At 42.3% G+C, this 19,068-nt stretch overlaps 1 long non-coding RNA gene across 1 annotated transcript; it reads left to right on the forward strand.

Moving 5' to 3' along the window:
• Positions 1-473: 473 nt before the first annotated feature.
• Positions 474-6,918, forward strand: LOC111755839 (uncharacterized). Its single transcript, XR_002790392.2, has 4 exons — positions 474-628; positions 2,934-3,004; positions 4,435-4,538; positions 6,546-6,918. It is a non-coding gene; the product is annotated as an uncharacterized LOC111755839 (long non-coding RNA).
• Positions 6,919-19,068: the final 12,150 nt, after the last annotated feature.

Genomic DNA, 19,068 nt, shown 5'->3' on the forward strand with positions numbered 1-19,068 from the left:
TTTTAAATGCTTCAAAGTTGTTTTCGCTGTCACTGTGTTCCTGCGTGCTTCATTCAGGCAAAATCTGATCTAGTCATTCTGTGTCGAGGGCCTGGTTTCTCTATTTTGCATGAAAATTTTTCATTAAAAAATCCAAAGAGCAAAGTTGCTGAGTGAGCACAGGGCGAATTGGCCTCTCCGAGCTGGACTCCCTGTAGACCAGCTCACGACCTAAGAAAAATGAGTGGATGGGCTCAGCTCTGTCTCTAATGAACAGCAGTAGATCACATCACAAAAACTAGACACGCATAATTTGGCATCATTGACAGTGGCCTTCCCACCAAAGGCTCGGGGCTTTTATGTCTGTGCTGACTTGAAGCTTGGAACTGTCTTTGACCTTAAAGCGTGGGGGCTCAGGGCGGGGAGTAGGTGGGAGGGGCTTGGCTCTTGGTCTCTGGTGATGGTCCCTTCTGCCTCAAAGGAGGAGCCCTGGGTCCCTCTTGCCTGGCTTGACAAGGGGAACCACTGGAGGCTTCCCTCACTGTCACCCCAAAAGGTGCCCTCTGCAGGGAGCTGGCAGGGAGGAGAGGACAACGGGCAAACAACCACAAATCAGGGCTGTCCTGATTAAATCAGGCATGGATGGCAAGTAAGTTATTAGCGCCTGTGAAACTAATTGGGATACTGATACACTCATTTTTGCAATGTCTTTCAAATACCAGTTGTGATGGGAAACAGCTGTTATATCCAGAAAAATATATAAAAGGGAAGAAAGAAAGGAAGAGAGCTTCGGATTCAAAATCGTAATAATGTCTGTCTCCTCTTTTCCCTTTCACAAAAGCTTTTAGATTCTCCTATTCTCTCTAGACAATTACTCACAGCAGGCGGGTCAGCCGGGACGAGCACACTACTGCATTTAAAGTTCATCTGCTGAAGGGAAAAAGACAGAAAGAGAAAAAAGGATCTCTTTTCTTATGGGGGGGGGTTGTTTAAAATAGGCAAGAGATTCAGGTTGGCGGGGAGGGGGGAGTCAGAAGGGGGCAGAACCATGGTAAATGGGGCTGATTGACTCCTGGTGTCCTTTGGATGCAAACAGAGGTAGCCAGAATCTTTACCGAGGAGGCCGTGCTGAGGGGGCTCCGTACACCACTCCAACGTCCTGCACAAACACTCTGCGTTCCTCCCCCAGTCTGGGCCCTGCTGCCTGGCCAGAGCTGGGTGGGTCCAGATGTGCCTCCCCTGCCTCCTCTGCTCTGCCTCTTCACTGCCTGAGCCTCTGTGTCCTCCCCAGGATCAGCTTGTACTGCTTACACAATCAGGAAGAGCAGGTGTCCAGAGCTCTGGGCAGGCTCCACTGCTGCATTGTCAGAGGGAGAAGGCGGCTAACTCCTCTGCCGGGACTCTGTCTGTCCTCCAGGGATGTGTGTGTCAGCTCTGCCATTTACAAGTGTGTGTCACTCTACAACAGAGGGCACGTGGCCCTGCCTGTGTGGAGAGACAGAGTCACACACTGCTATGTTCTTGCTTTTTGGCCTCTTCACTTTCCCGTGGTGTCCCTGTGCCATGCACCCCTCCTTGCCTCCCCCCAAAAAGAAACCACCCGGGCAAGGTTTATCTTCCTTGGAGCCTCAGAATGGACCAAAATCCTTTTGTTTTACACAGGGCAAGTTGTTTAAAGCTTTAAAGAAATTTAAAATATGGGTGCCTGTGACTAGATCTTCTATTTTTCATACCCAATATAATGTACTCCAGACAGTTAAAGTTGTACCACGCTTATTAGAGGCCATGGATCAAGTCTCTTTTTGGTCCCCGATCTGAGCATTCAGATGCGCCCTGTCTCCTCTCCCACTCACTAGGTGAGGGGATCCCTAGCAGGGGATCACCAGAGCTCTCAGGGACCCCCTGTCACTGCAGCACTGACAGGGCTCAGGGTTAATGGAGCACTCCCCTGTGGGGAGTGTGAGGGGGAGCGCTGCTCCCCAGTGTTTAGTGACTGGGCTGGCTTTGCCTCCCTGCCTCCTGCTGCCTGGGCTCTAGCCAGCTCTCTACAGAGTGCCCAAGTGGAGCCCACTGAAACCCTTGTGAGGATCTCTCTGGAATCCACCAGTCGGGTCCCTATCTGCTTAGAGCCCCTTTCTTCTCTTGACTCACAAGTCAGAGGCCAAATGTGGCCTGAGTAGCCTCCTGCCCCTTTAGGGACCCAGCCGCCTTATGGCCTGGTTGTGCTAGGCTCCTCCTAGCAGCCCTGATAGAAGATATCTGGAGGCACTTGGTTTGCTGGTGGTTTGTATTTCTCTTTGCTGTCTACAAGGTCAGAGCCCTGGGCATGACTTAAAAGGCTTCAGTGCTAGAAACTGGAAGGAGGAGAATCACAAGTTTGAGTTAAGCTTTGGCAACTTATTGAGATCTTATCTCAAAATAAAATAGAAAAAATGTTGGGGCATAAATCACTATATTCTGGGTTCACACTCATCAGTATCACAAAGCAAAATCAAACCAAACCAAACCCAAACAACTTCCTCCTCACACAAGTCAAAAACAAAAAACACCCCTCAAAACCCGCCAAAACAAACACACACACAAAATATCCAGTAATTGTACTGACCTCCAGTTGTGCCTGAAACAGACAATGAACATTCTTTATAGGATATGTCTCATGGTCCTGTTAGCGTTAAGTCCTGGCCTACTAATCCACCCTTTGAAATCGGTCCCTTCGTGTTATGCCGAGGGGCTCAGTCTCCAGCAGCGGTGAGGTGAGCTTGCACAGGGAAGAGGGCACTCTAGACTTGGCCTGCCCAGGCCCACAGCTTTCCTGCATCTCCCTGTGAGACTCAGCAGGGTGCTGGCAGGTTCTGCTGTGTGTATGGAGACTGTATATCAGGAACTGTGGCTTGCACAGGCTGCTTTTCTGTTCTGCACAAGCCTGTACTGCAGGATTTTCTGCTTCTTCACAGGAAACATATTTCACCTACTTGCTTTCCTTTCCCGGGAAGGACGGAAGCCACTTCAGGATAATATTCTCCACGTAAGTTCCAGGGACTCTGGTTCCAAAACTCGCCCTTGGCGCCTGAAGCACAGTGATTAATAAAAGTGGAACAAGAAAGTTGGATCTGAGCAGAATTGATCAGAAGGGACACTGCCTCCCTGATTTCTGGAAGATTTGCTCTTGTGCTTGACATTAAAATGAAAGGCATATTTGGGATGGATGTCTTCACAATCAAGACATCATGAGTGAGCTCAGCAATGTCCCAGAGGGGCTGTTGCTGAGCAAGGATGGGCATCAACTTTTTATTATATGCACTGTCGCCCCTGTAATTACCGTAGTGTTAGCAACATGATTTATGGGTGGTGCAAACAGATTTGTATGGAATTTCTCTGAAATGTGGATGCCGTGTGCAGGGCTGCCTCCAGGACCCCGGCTTCTCCTCTGGGTGTGTGGCTTTTTCATTTGGGCTGTCTAATATGCAATTGCAGTTGTAGCTTTGCCAAATATTCAGTGTTTGTTGGTGACAAGAGGGTGCCAATTTCCTTGTTTGCAGGCTCTACCAGACTTCAAGGGAAAAATAGGGGAAAAGGACATCTTAACATTAAAAATTCTCCCCAAGTTCCATTTTATATCAAATTATGAGCATATAGGCCCCCCCTTTTTTTTCATTTGAAAGGAGAGTGGGATTCTGTTTTTATCATGGTGAGTAGGTTGGTAATGTTTCATCCTGAGGTGGGGGTTTCAGCCTCGTGGATGTGCAGGCTGCCAGCCTGGAGCCTCCCCAAAGGACTGGTGGGTGGGTGCGCTGGGGCAGCTGCAGGGATTGTATCATGCTGGCCCCTCAGTGACCTCGCCTGCATTACCAGCCAGACTTGCAAACCAGAGGGCATTTCTGCTTTCAGAGCAGTGTCTATCGAGGGATTCCCTTGGCATGAAACAGGATCACCAGCAAATGAGGTCCTCAATGGTGTGTGTGTGTGTGTGTGTGTGTGTGTGTGTGTGTGTGTGAGCACCCACAAATACATATATATATATTTGAAGGCAGCAACTTAGATTTACTATATTACAAAAATAGCCTTGTTAGAAAACATGGTTTGGACATGGAACTTCTGATCACATCAGGACAAGAAGCAAAAGAGTTCAGGAGATGGAATGAACTCAGTGTGTGTGTGTGTGAGTGTGTGTGTGTGTGTGTGTGTGTGTGTGTGTGTGTGTGTACACAGGGCCTGTGTGTCCCTGAACAAATGGATCAGAGCTCAGTGAGGCTGACGGCTGTTCGCTGTTCTCCGGCAGTGGGGGAGGCTGACAGGGTTCCCAGCAGATCTGTTTCAGCTGGTCCCTGCCAGGCAGCTGCCATACATTAACCCTCTCCCTCCCTAGCTTCAGGCTGTGGATAGCCTGCCCAGGTTCCTGCAAGGGCTTGGGATTCCCTTCAAGATCACAATCATCCATGTGTAGTTTCTTTGTAGTGGCTGCCAGTTTGGACTCTGCTTTGTGACCTGGCTATGTCTCCTGGTTTTCAGTGAAGAAAGTCAACTTTTTGGGACGAATTCTGGTGAATTCTCCTTGAAGGGTAAGGAAGAACCACCCAAGGTTTGTTTTGTCCTGGCTCTGGGAAGAGTTTTCTTGTGCTTTCCTCCTTTTTCTGGGGCACAATGGGGTACAATGCAGTGGTTAGTGGATATTTGCAAAGTGAAAATAAATGATATTTCCTCGTATTACACATATCAGTCCTTATGAATTTGCAGATTTTAACTCTATCCGAGTCACTGACTTGCTATAGTGCCAAAACACCCAGCTCAATGAATTTGCTCCTGATTTATCTTCTATTCGCTCCACTGCCATTGAACCTTAGGATTTTAAGCTGTCATTTACTGTATAATTATTGATCAAAATAACAGTATAAAATATGTTTTTACCTTTTTTTAGGAGAAGAAATAAAGTTGTTTAGCACTTCACTTCACCCCTTGTACTGTTTTTTCTTCCATGAATTAAAGGAATATTGGTCTCTTTACGTAGATGTGTTCTGCTGATGGGGCTGCTTGAAAACTGCTGTCCCATGAGCGTTTTCTCCCTAACTTCAAAAACTTAGCAACCATTTTCCCTAAGCCTGAAAGCAAGGATACAAACCTGAAGCCCTCAAGCCTCTGTATCCCACTGTTCACACTTGCTTGTGATTTTGTCCAGAGCTGGCTTTCTAGAATATGTCCCGGTTCTGAAGATTGGGAATACATGCTGGTTTTCATAGTTTAAGGAATAGTCAGGATTTAACCTGGCCCAGGCCGCATTAATGATGTGAGTCTCTCCTTTCCCAGGAGAGTCATGCGAGTGCTCAACCTACGGTTAAGGCCTGGACACGTCTCATTTTATTTTTGCTGAATATACAAATAACTAAAAGTTTTTTTTTCCTGGCAACTATTCCAATGTCCATGGCTTTTTAAATGTAAGGAGAGGGCAGGCAGATGGAAAAACACAAAATCAGGGTGTAGGTAATTAAGTAAAATCATAGGAGAGGGAGGAGAGGGGAAGTAAAAAGAATTAAGATGTGTTAAGCACATATACCAATTCCCCACCATGAATGCGATCATTGTATATTGCAAATATATACCAATAAAAATTGATTTTGTTTCTTAAAAGCCCAAAGTTGAGAAATCTTATCTGACTGTGGCCAGCCTCCTGAAGCTAGTATATTCATGCCTTCTTTGAGATGCCTTTTCAAGTTAAGCAAAACCTACCACCAGTTATCTTTATATTCTCTTTTGCTCTTTCTCTCTCTTGGCCTTGAAATGAAATGAACACTTCCTTATCCACGTTTCAAAATTTCGACCATTTTATGAATACATAGAATTCGCGTTCTGGAGGTGGGGAAAGAAATCACATTGAAAATGCCCCATTTTGCATTGTGGCTTATTGGACAAGAACAAGAGTAGTTTGACGGCAGCATCAATTTCAGAAGCATTTTTAGCAGCACATTTGGTCCACATGCATGGTGGCAAGATTGACAGGACAGACCTTGATGGCTCCAAAGCATCAATAAAATACACACAGTGAAGGATTTACACAACAGACAGTAATGGCTTCTTTGGAAATGTTATGGTGTATTGAGTCAATAATAATCTGCTTTTTAAAGAGTGCCAAACTATGAATTTATACAGCGGATTCTAATGGCTCCTGATCTATCAGGTAAATTACATGAATTCTTAGACTGTATATAAGTGCCGTAGAACATGGACATCACCAGGATGTACTGTGGTGTGTACCACCAGCTACAGCTCCTCCCCAAGTGCTGGTAAAAATGATTTACTACAGCCGACGAGATGAAAACATTTGTTAACATTCAGAAGTTTAATGCCACGATTTACATTTCACCTTTAATTGACTATATTTTGATAAATACTCTGGATTACTTGTATCAACATAAACTGTTTTCTCTAAAGATAAGTTATTTTCATTGCAAACTATATTTAAAACACTTTGATTACATGATTTTGCAGCGGGTTGATGTGTAATGTTTAATTTACTCATGGTATTTGTAAGTAAACCTCTGTTCTATCTATTTATAATTTCTATTTTCTTCTAGGATATGGAAATAGACATTCTGGAAGGTACGGTGCTGCGGCTGTGCGTAGCCAAATGTCTGATTCTTTCCAGCAGATGGAGGCATACTGCAAGAAGCTTCCAATGAAACAACCAAAAATATTTTTTCCCCGGGAAACACTAACATTTAGGGGGAAAAATATCCACAAAAGAGGGAAATTAAATGAATAACTTGCACCAGAAATGGTAGGATGACATAGCCGTACCTAATGAAGAATCCGGAGCACAGACATTCCATAGACCTTTCTTGCTGTGAGCATTTTTCTCTCTTGGCTTCCTTTCTGTTTTAGTTGGAAAATTTTCCAGAAGAAAAGCCTAGTGAGTTATTTGATAAATAAAATCTGTTAAGACAAACATGCTCAGAGATACCTTCTCAATTTTTTCCAAGCAACTGAAATAACAAATGCACTACCAGGAAATGATTATACGTATCGAGTCACACACACAGGCACACACATACAAATACACGTGTACGTACATGTGCGTGAAATGAGAAAAACTCAGAACCATTCTGAGCTTGTTTTATTCACGTTGCAGGTGTGTGTTTTACTTATTTGGTCAGAACCAATGTTCCTCTGGTTCTTTTGTGTTTGTGAGTATCTGTCTGCCAGCGGATTTTCTGAAACAGCCTACGAATTTTAAGCACAAATTGACTAGAAAAACATCTGTCTGAAAAGGTGGGTCTTGTGGAAGTGAAGGGATTTCTTCCAGACCATCTCCCTTTTCCACTTCTAGGACAGACTCTCATATGTTGTCTCTAAAGGACAAATCAGTGGCTGAAGAGTGCACACGTTCCAGACGAGAATGGTCTGCTGGAAAGGACATGGAAGCTTTGGGACCTGCGGTATGAGAATGTGGTGTAACAAAGTACAGGTCTCACCTTCCTTAGCAAGAGGAGGAGGGCAGAATGACAATGAGGAAATCCCAAGGTCCCTGCTCCTCCGCTTTCCCCCAGTGTCTGTTCCCTGTGAATATCTACAATCTACTCTATTGACTGGTTTATCAGGCAGCAGGTATCTGTATCAGTCTATCTTGAATTGTCATCCAACAGAAGATTAAATGCTGCCTGCCTCCTTCTTGTGATTTTCAGTCTTCACATCACAGAGTTTTCAATCAAATTTCAGCAGTGTGCATTTAGCTTACGGAACTCTGTGCACTTATCTTCCCGAGGCAGGGGATTTAGACTATGTTTACTTGTACGGTTCCAAGATATCGATCTGCAGACCTGTCCACATTTAGGGTGTGAGATGAGTCCCAAATCTATGCTTTTTCTCCTTCTTTTTAGTCTCCTACACATCTTGGCCCAATAGCAACAAGAATCTAAATAATGAACAAGAGCACATTTTTAGAGGATTCATGCCAGTTTTCAAGATGAAAGAATCACAACGATGAACAAAATTGTTCTAAAAGCTTTCTAATTAATAATCTTCAAAAGTGCTTGATCTTCACTGAGTTTTCAGCTCATCAGTCAGCCAGAAGAGAAGTCCATCGGTGGAATACACTTCCTGTCCTACCATTGGAGACCTGAGGAAGCAAGGGTCTGGAACAGAGCCACAGAAATAAACCTCACTTCTATTTATGAAGAATTCAGGGTGAGCATTCTGGTTTTAAGCCAGTATGGAACTTCCATCATGGCTGTCTGATGTTTTGAATTCCTGATAAACAGACTAACAAGACTCTGGATTAACAGAAACCAGAGAGAAAGACACATGAGTCCTTTCCATACTGGCCACTGGAAGTCAGTGGCAAGTCCAGCGTGATGGTGTTGGCCAGACACTTTCTCTAAGTAACAGAAGCAGTGGTGGCTGTTAGTATCATTTGTGATTTCTCCCCACTTGTTAGATCTTTTCATCAAAGTGTGTCTCATGAACCAGTCCACGAAATGGGTAAGGGTAGCCTGTGCATGACGGGTTTGTCCCGGGCAGATCTGAAGTGAAAGATGGCATAGCTTCCCCTGGGGCGTACCAGGAATGCCCACATCATGAGGTTCAGTTTGGAGCCTCTCTCTTGGACTTTCCAGCTGTGTGTATTTCTTGCTGAATGTTTTATGGGCACATGTGTAGACGAGATTACATTGCCCAAGAGCCAAGAGTCATCCCCTGCCAACTCATTGCAATTAAAAACCTATATTACCTCTCTGGCATGGGAAAACAGAAACTTGAACAGGAGCAGGGGCCTAAAAGCTATTATTTTCTTGCTGAACTGGAGGAGGGTTGAGGTTTTATTTGTATCCTCAAAAACTGGCTCTGCCATTTGTAGAGGTTGGATCCCACCAGAACATTCACAGCTGCCTCTGAGCCATGGTAGAGGTGGGAGATGGAGTTGGTCTAGTAGGCATAGCTCTGAGGAACCTGCTGACTATAGCCATAGACACTTCCAGGGTAGCTGTCTTTGTAGCTTGCTGTGTGCATTAGAGATTTTCCTACTCATGCTTCTGAACACCCCCAGTACCCCTACAGCCTGAGACCTGGGGATCTAAGACTGACTGAAAAAGGGGTTTTTACTGAAAAGAATCATTTGATGTTGCCAGGGGCTTGATCTTCCACATACCCAGCTTCCTGCCACTTACCAGTGAAAATGAAGGTTAAAACCAGAATCCCCATGTGGTTCCTCAATCCTGCACACCAAAAGGTGAGAATGATCTTATTGGAAGTAGAATGATCAGCAATATTCAGTGATGCAAACATTCTGTTTAGAAAATCCTCAGTTTTACAGAGATCTAACATTTTATCCAGCATGTGAGTATTTATGACAAACTTTAAGATTAAACCATCTATTACCACAAAAATATCAGTAGTTGTGTAAAGGGAACTATTAGAGGGGTGAGGGGTTAGCATCTTAGCAAAACCTATGGGTAAAGGTTCCCATGCTTCCTGCTTTGGAAGCCAGAACTAAGCATGGCGTAATCTCTGAAGAATGAATTCACCTCTCATATATAGATTCTTTACAGATTTCTTCTGTTTAAGTTGCAGAAGGTCCCTGGAACCTGTTTTCATTAGTGAGTAAGCATCCTAAAAACAATTTCTAAATTGCATGAAATGTGTACATTATTAGCAAAAGGTTGCTTGTACATAGTAAGTCACACTGATTCTGGAATTTAAACAGAGGACTCAATTTTGATGAATTGGTTTGAATATGTATTGGTTTAATAATAGTTCTACTTGGGTAACATCTATCTAAGGAGACCATTTGGAAGTGAAAGATGTTTCATTTTAACACAAAGGTATAAAAAAAAAATCAAGTACCAGTGGTATGATTGGAAAACGTTTAAATTTTTTAAAAAATTGCAAGATCAATTGCTTTTAACTTCCTTAGAAAACACTCCCTCTCCTTTTGCACATATGTATTCCGTTGTTCTGGCCACTCTCTGAAGCAGCTCTAGAAGGCCTCTTTCCCGAGCGTCTCTTCTTACACTGCTGTGGCTATGTAGGTGTCCTGAGCTGACGCAGACGTTTACCATGCGGGTCTTTTTGACATTGGGAAGGAGCCAGCAGTCTCGAGGTGCCAGGGCTGGTGAATAAGGTGAGTAAGGACACATGGAAATGTTTTTATGAGCCCGACTTTTCACTGAATGGTACTCAGCAGGAATACTCATCATAGTTTTGATCACACCTCATACAGACACCAAACCAATTCACTGATTCCTATCAATTTCCACCCAAAATTTAGCCTGTAAAATCTTCAAGGGAAAGAATAGTACACTGTAATTTTCAAATCTCCAGTTATTAGCACATGGAAAGCTTGTTAAATGAACAAATTATATATATAAGTTTAATGTGTTTGGCAAAAATGTATACATTTATTATTACTATTAGTGATTAGTTTTGTAGGGAAGAATTACTAGAAAAAAGAAGTTATAGATCCTAATAGGACTTGCACTGTGACCCAAATTTGAGGTAGGCAAAGGAGAGTGGGAGAAAACCAACTTTAGGCGTCTTCAATAGAGACATACCAATTTTGGTTTTGTTAAATGCGTCTTTCCGCACTGGCAGACTAAACATTCCTCTTGTTCTACACAGATGAGAATGATTTCTGTCTGATTCCCATTTTTCTTTAAGCCAGTCAATGAACTTCCGATCACAGCACATCTAGAGAGCACTACAGTTTGAGACTTCATGTACACCATCCTGTTGTGTGTTTTTGACACCATTCAGTTATGTGGTAGCATTATTTGACAAAAAGCTATTCAGAACTGGTCCTTCTGAAGACTCAGTTAACTGCACACAGCCTACACATATATGACACTGATTAAAAAATGAAGGAAAAATTCCAAGATTTAGAAACACATTTTGCTATAGTTAGGAACAGTAGAACAGAATGCCACTGTATGTGTCCACTCCCGATGTGCTTTATGACGTGCTGGTTTAGAAGTCAAAAGATAGAAGCTTTGTCTCTCCCAACTCCATTGGTTAGAACTGATGCCTTGAATTACACTCATAACATCTCTGAACCTCAATTTTCTGGGTGAAAATTTAAGTCAATAATAAAATAATTGTACTTGAGTTCAGTGTGCTTCAAATTGTAGGAGGTATTGGAAACAAAAGTGTCATTAACGTTAATCACAACAATAACTACCATTTGAAATTTTAGGAGCTACTATCCAGAAGTACTTCTTAATTTAAAATGCTGAAACATGAGCAAATGAGAGCCATTTTCTATGAAATCCTACATTTGTTTTACTTTGAATATTACCCTTTTACCAAGCACAAATGCTCTTGCGCACAGCGCACACTGTAAACAGAGGGATTATAAAGTCAAATGTGCACATTTTAGATTTTTAAATTTGTGGGTCTTGAATTAATCTCCAGGGCAGCAGCAGGAGTGAGGTGTTTAGATACGGAGTAACCCACACTTTGCCGTGTGTTCATGCAACAATGCTAATTCTCCTCTCAGTTGACTGGGATGTACCGATTTCATGAAAATATCAGAGCCGGTATACAGAAAAGACATTATGGTGTCACAATGTGACGAAATGATGTTAATTTGTGTGTGGAAAGTCTGTATCTCTGCCAAGAGGAAACAGAACCTGTACTCAGCCATGTCGTGCCTTGGCACTGCAGAACTAAAGGTCTCAAGTGGAAGGTCCCAGAATGCAGGGGTGTGACAACCCGCAGGGAGCAAGATATATTTCCTTCTTCTCATCTTGGGGCTAAATGTAAAGAGAGGAGAGGTCTTTGAGGGATTGCAGCATTGTACCAAAGACTCTAATCCTGCCGTGGTTCAGACAGGAAGGAAAGTGCCAGGTCCAGGGCGAGCCCGGAACAGATTTGGGAGAGACCTGGGGTTGGGAAGGGCGTTCTGGCAGCCAGTGTGGACAGGCTTGCAAGTTTGAGGTTCCTGCCTCTCAGGAAAGTGATGCATTTTTGTGGTGTGAAATGCCCCTGAGTGTTAAAGTGTGTTCAACACTTCAGTGACGTCTGGGAGTCTGAATATGCAGAACAAAGGTGAACATTAATTCCAGTTTGGGTGTTAATTTGGCCTCCATAAAACACTCCAGTAAAACTAACATTTAAATAGGACCCAGAATTCAAGAAGGAGCCAAGAATATGAAAGGAAAACAGTAACTCTCAGTGCTCTGAAATCTACGCAAATTTTTAAAAATCTTTCTTCCTCCTCTTAGATATTCACACTGCCTGGTCCCACTCCATTATTTAACATGGCTGTCTGGAGGTGACCAGCAGAGTTAAAGAACGTCAAGTCTTCACTTTCCATTCAAGAAATAAGACCCTCCCAGGGCCTTCTAAATATTTCTGTTTTCCATCTAATGAGAATTTCCACATGCTGTATGGAACAGCTATGGACTGTGTCAGAAGCTTTGGTTTTAGTGCTGACTTCCAGAGGACTGACTGCGAGACCTTGAGAAGTTGCTCTTCCGGACCTGCCTTTCCTTGCTGTAGATTTGGGGCAGGCTATCGTGTTAGTCTAGATGGACCCTGAGGTCGACGTTCACAACATTCCCCATTTGTGGGGTCTTTCCCCAGGGCAGGCTTCCACTGATGCCGTTTAAGCGAGCACTTAGGTACTTAGCGAATTTGTGATAGGCGACAGAGTCTAGATAAGCGCTAGTGTAAGGACGATGTGTGTCCCTGTTCCAGGCTAATTTTCCCAACTGTTTTGCTGTGTGCCAGCCTGTCCCTCAGCACTGGGCCTCTGTCTTCTTCGCAGCCAAGGCACCGAGGTGCGCTCACAGGCTGCCTGCCTGCATGCACTGTCCGAGAGGCTGACCCCAGCCCATTCAACACAGCGTTTGTCTTCCAGTCCAGTGCTGTGGGTGTCTAATTTCTCTGTTTACTTCTGAGGTGTAATATTTTGAGGGTATTTCTCATCCATATTTTGACAGGTATTCTTTCAAGCATACTGCTGTATCTCTTCTTCTTCCAGTTTAAGTTTTAAACGTACTCCCAGGAGTTTTGGGACCAGTGGGCTTTCTTCTCATTGGTCTCATTCTCCCTCCCTTCCTCTGCAGGTGGAAGGGGTTGATGTGGTGGAGAAATGCCTTTCAATACTCTTTAGTGCAATATTAACTCACCTTGGATATAACAAGTAACAGTGCAATGAAATGAACTCAGAACAGCAAAGCCATTAAGAAAATGTGCCATTAGGGAGAGAGCCAGAGTTTCCTATGGAAGAGATTCACCAGGTACACACTTGAATATGTTCAAGGAAATGGTCAAAATGTTTATGGCCTTAATAATTATGCTCCTTTTGAGAAGGAGAGACTTTTGGAGCCAGACACAATTTCCTAATTCACTTTATTGGAAATAAGATCTAGGTTTTTTTTCCCCATTTTGATGTGATGGAGTCTAAAAATTTAGGTTTAAAAAGACGTGTGTGTGTGTGTGTGTGTGTGTGTGTGTGTGTGTGTATGAAGAGGAAAGCATGTGACATAGCATCACAGAAATCTGATATAACACCAGCTTTGTTGTGTTCATTCTTCTTTTTTTAAATATGAAAGCTTTAGGTTTTGTTCAAACCTGTAAAAGCACATATCAAATATTTCCTTATTTCTTTTCATAGTACCACAAGAGAGGGTGTTTTATCTTTTTTATGCAATTTAACATAAGTAGAAATTGTCAGTCTAAAATTGACAGGTATTTGTTACAGTCAACAATGAATTGTTCAAATTTTGGATCATCCACCAGTCTTGGCAGGTGTCACAACAGTAGGAAAACTTATTAAGCTACAATGAGAAATACAGTAATTTGGAGCCCGGTGGGTAAGATTGTGTGGCACCTGGCATTTGCTGATGAAGTCAGCTTTCTACTTCCACAGCTCCGTGTCACCTATAAGAGTACCTGGGGCTTGGGGACAGGGACTTCGATGCTGTCCCGTAATGGATGCACTGTCTTTCCTTACACCTCTCTGGCATGGTGTGTGGGAATTCTTGTGGGCCTTACAATCATGTTTTTAGGTAGGGTTTATGCGACGATGGGAAATGGGTCATTATTAGAACCAACTTTGCATAAAGAAGCACCAGCAAGGCAGCTTTGGTGTGAGACCTTTGTTTAATTCTTAAGAGTGCTTGTGTTTCAGGCTGTTACCATGGAGGGGCCATTCTACCATCAATCTCCTGTTCGTTCCTATTTGTGGCCACATCTGTGAGCAATTGTTCCAGGTTTCCACAGAGATAGTTCTCTAATTACTAATCAGACCACTGTGATGACATTTTAATTCAGCAAATAAGAACCTCGTTCTTAAAAAGCTCTATGTGCATGGATCTTCTGTTATTTTATCTAGCAGTTGTTATTGTCTATTCAGTTCATGGAAATTTATTATTTTTGTAAAATAAATAGCATGGTGCACCTAGAAATACTGACCAGTGGTTTGGCTTTCTTTGCTTCAAAAAGATTCTGGCGTAAGAAGGATTCTAAAGATCTCCATTTATTGTTAATTTTTGTGTAATATAAAAGCATTTTATAGAGAATTTATACCCAGAAACCAGGAAGGAATAGACTGATAAAAAGGATTAAATTTATAACTTCCATATTGTAAAAGCCAAAGTAAATCAGACAAACTACGATATACAAAGAATATTAGCAGCACATATGATGGTCAAGGTTGAATTCCCTATATACAAAAATAAGGAGCTCAACAGAGATGTGGACAGCCCATGAGGAGAAGCTTACATGGTGGTGGGGGACTGTAGAGAAAGATGCTCAACTTCTTTATGCTAAACAAATCCAGATAAAAGGGAGGCTCCACCATGACTTATTTAGAATGTTTATTGAAGAAGAATTTTGTGTCTTGTCCGGCTCTCCTGGCCAGGAATGCAGATCTCAGTAAGAAAGACCCTGTTCCAAAGTTGAGATCCCAGAAGACTATGGCCAATACATAAGAGCCACTAAACAATGTGGACTGAAGTTACAAGTTTAAATAACATATTGCCAAAAAGTAAGAAGTTAGCTTCTCAGATGCACTGGATGTACTCTCAGTGCTTGGGATCCGTGTTTGACTGTTGGCCACCACGCTGCCAGCACAGCTGCAGAGCAGCTCTGTCTTGAGGACCTGGTCTTTGGGTCACACTGTTACAGACAGAGAGAAGCCTCAGCAAGCAGCAAGGACATGCTGATTCTCTCAAGATGCAGAAAATCCCATGGCAGAGGCCACAGAGCAGGTGCAGGCAGAAAGGACCAAGAAGCATCCCTTTAAATTCAGGACAAAAGATGACATTTGCAATGATCAATGAGGAAAGGAAGGAGATATCACCTGGAGCACAGGATTTGGGAGGAAAGCAATCCAGGGGAGGGGTACAGGATGTCCAGAAGGCCCGCAGCAGGACAGAGTGGCTTGCTTTGAAGGAAGTGGGAGGTGAAGCCGGGGAAGGAGGACAGAATACAAGAAGTTGGGAAGAGTGATGTAGTTGAACTGTGTTCTCCTGAAGGTATGCTTAAGTCCTACCCCCAGTCCCTCAAAGTGTAACCAAATTTGGAAACAGGTTCTCTGTGCGTATAATCACACTACCACGAGGCAATACTAGATTATAAGGGATGTAATTTCATGGATGGTGTCCTGATGAGAAGGAAATTTGGACTCAGACACAGAAGATACATAAAGAAGCCCCTGTAAAGATGGACAGAAAATGAAGTGATAGAACCAGAAGCTTAGAATCACCAAGATATGCCAGCAATACCAGAAACATCTTCAGAATTCTGAGAGAGAATAAATGTCTTTTTTTATGTCATCCAGGTTGTGGTATTTTGTTATAGTAACAACAGAAATTAATGAAAGGGTAAGAGAAGGCAGCAGGGGCTGGAGGAATGAAGCACCGTGATGTGATATTGAGCAAGGATATTGAGCAAAGAATAAATTGATCCACTTGACATCTTTCTGTTTTAAAAAGGTAATGTTTGTAGCCTGGTGGAGAAAGGATTGAAGTAGGCATCATGCTTTAGTAAATAAAGCCTACATGAGAAATTTAGGGAAATGCAGCTCTGCTTTCCTTGAGTAATCGAACAAGAGGCTCTGAGTGAGAAGAAATAAAATCAGGTGGCACTGAATTTAAGGGAGAAAACCATGACTTTCGTCTACTTGGACTTAAGAGCTTTGAGATTGTCCTGACATATGCAGTTAGATATGTCAAGTTAGTAGTTATAGATACATATCTTGAATTTGAATGAAAGCTCTGGAATTGACATGAAACTCTGGACTGGTCTGTAGTAAAAAATGGTACTGAAATTCTTGGAAATTGATGGGATAGCTCTAAAGACATCTGTGTGAGGAGCAGAGAGGACCGAGGACTGACCCTTCTGGTCACGGTTGTTAGTCTGAGTTGAGTAGAAGGATTTAGAGGGCACAGAGATTGGCAGGGACTTGCGGGCTAGGAGAACCTGGAGAAAGGCCATGCAGTGTGGAGAGGTCTCGGAAGGGACTGGCAAGATATAACCAAGTGGAACTTTCAAAGGGCATAATGTCAGATTTAAAAATGTAAAACTCAGTGTTACTTACACTCTTGTGAAGTGGGTAGCATGGTTTTGATCTTAAATGTCTACCAAAGGCCACGAAGCAAAAGACTTAGTTTTCAGTCTATACTGCTAATGAAGGTGGCAGATCCTTTAGAAGGTGGGTGTGACGCTGCAGGGGACCTGGAGACCACGTCTCTTTCCCGTCTCTCTCTTTGCTTCTTGGCTGTCATGAGGTGAGCAGCTTCGCTCTGCCGTGTTTCCTGCCATGACGTTCTGCCTCACTGCAGGCCCAAACAACAGAGCCAAGTGACCATGGACTGGAACCTCTGAGTCAAAATTGATCCTTCCTATTCGTATGTTATCTCATGGATTTTGTCATAGTAACAGAAGGCTAACACTGTGAGTCTCTTATGCCACTGTGAGATACACAGGTGTTTGTACAGGATGCTCGTTTTTTCATTGTAGTATTGTTTAAAATAGGAAAATAGAATAAAGCAGAATACACAATGAATCTATGTACAATCCTGACATCCCTGGAGAGGAGACTGTTGAAATAAGTTATGATTCACTCACACAATGGAATTAAGACACAGCCTTTAATTAAAAGGAAAGATTTGTAAGAAAGATTGTCAAGAAACCAAAAACAAGGTGTAAAACAATCCGGACGGTATACTCTCATTTGTACAAAAGACTTAACGCAAGCAAAGGTTCCTATTTTATATGTACAAAATTTTTTTGGAGGAAGGTAAAAGCAGCCTGTTGTCTGAGTTTATCACTTTGGAGTGGGTCTGGGTATAGACCTGGTGGAAAAGAAAAATATCCAGTTTTGTTTTATACTTCTATACTTGATTTTTGATAATATGAATGTGTTGCTTTTTATAATCAGTAGCTAGAATAATTTAAAAAAGCTTTTAAATTTTGAAATGTTTAGATTCTGAGGAAGGTGCAAAAATAGTATGCTAAACTCTCAAAATCTACGGGGAAGAGGTCTTGTCTCCTGTTTCCCACAGTGGTTACCTCTTATCCAATCAAATTCAGGTGAGTGACATTGGTGTGCTGTGTGTGTATAGTTCTGTGTCACGTTAGGACACTTGAAGATTCAAATAGACACCACTACAACCAAGGTACAGAGTTGCATCATCTGTACCAAATTTCCTCATAGTCTTTTCTATCCCTCTCTCCCCATACCTAACTTCAACATCCACTCAGCTATTTTTTATCCCCATTCTTTCATCACCTTGAGCATGCTACAAAAAATGACCTCATAGAGCACACAGCCTTTTTAGACAAGTTCCTTTCATTTAGGGCCATGCCTTTGAGAGTCACCCAAGTTTGTGGAGCAGTAGCTGGTGCTTTCTTATTGCAGAGTACTGTTCTGCAGGATGGCTGTAATGTAGCGTGTGCACCTTCAGACAGCCTGCATTTTGGAATGCTCCTGTTCTTGGTAATGAAGACACAGCTGCTGTGTCACTGGATAGATGCTAAGGATTGTAAGGGTGACACTTGTTGCAGGGAAAGAATCTGACAAACTATTTTCCAGAGTAATTGTGTCATTTTACAATATATGAGGGCTGCTCATCATCTTTACTGAATTTGATATTGCCACTAATTATTATTTTGATTGATGCAATAGTAGTAGCTCATCTGATCTTAATTTGCACATTCATTGCCCAGTAATATCAAACATCTTGTGTGCTTAGCTGATATCCTTATATTCTATCTCTTGATACATCTCAATGTCTTTTGGTAGGTTTCTACTTAATTTTTTCCCTACTATTGAGTTTGGGTGTTCGTTACACGTGGTCCTTGACCTACCTTGATTTAACTTGCAGCTTCTTCTTGATATAGCAGTGATGGGAAGGTTATGTACATTCAGTGGGAAGACTATTTTGAGTTTTGACCTTTGCCTGGTTTGTCATAGCTGTATGATAGTCTCTGGAGTTCCACAACATTCAGCTCCCAGTTAGCTTTACATGCATGAGGGCAAACAACTGACTCTGCACTCTGCAGTGTATGACATTCAATACGCTACTGGAGATACTCATCACTTTTTATAAAGTGTGTTCTTAGCTGGCTCAGCGGTAGGCCAGTGTAAATATTCTCAACATGTTTAGAGTAGGCCAGGCCAAGTGAACCTATGATGCTCCTCAGATCAAGTGTATTAAATGCATTTTTAATTTATGATATTTATAGTTTAAAATGGGGTGAACATGGAGGCAGTCCTGTCATAAATAGAGTGTCTGTGTACTGTACAAGATGAGTCTTTTGTCAGATTAACATATTTTCTCCCTGTGTGTAGTTTGTTTTATTCATTCTTTTAAGTCTTTTGTAGATAGTTTTTTTTTTTATTTTAAAGAGAATAAAACAAAGCAAAACAAAGCAAAACCAAACAGAACAAAGCACCACAGAGTAAAACAATGCAAATAACACAGGATTTCAGAAAAAGGCAGAAAAAAATCAAAGTGGCTAACATCATGTCTCTTGTTTTCTTTGAAATAGTTGTTCATACCTTCACGCACAGTAAGTTAGTACACTTGAAAATAGTATAAAAGCTATCAAAATGCAAGAATGAGAGCCTTGAGAGCTTTCAAGACCAGACAGTCA

Source organism: Cavia porcellus, unplaced genomic scaffold (genome assembly GCF_034190915.1).
Source record: "Cavia porcellus strain 051 isolate PalLab524CR breed Dunkin Hartley unplaced genomic scaffold, mCavPor4.1 scaffold_20, whole genome shotgun sequence".
Classification (NCBI taxonomy): Eukaryota; Metazoa; Chordata; class Mammalia; order Rodentia; family Caviidae; genus Cavia; species Cavia porcellus.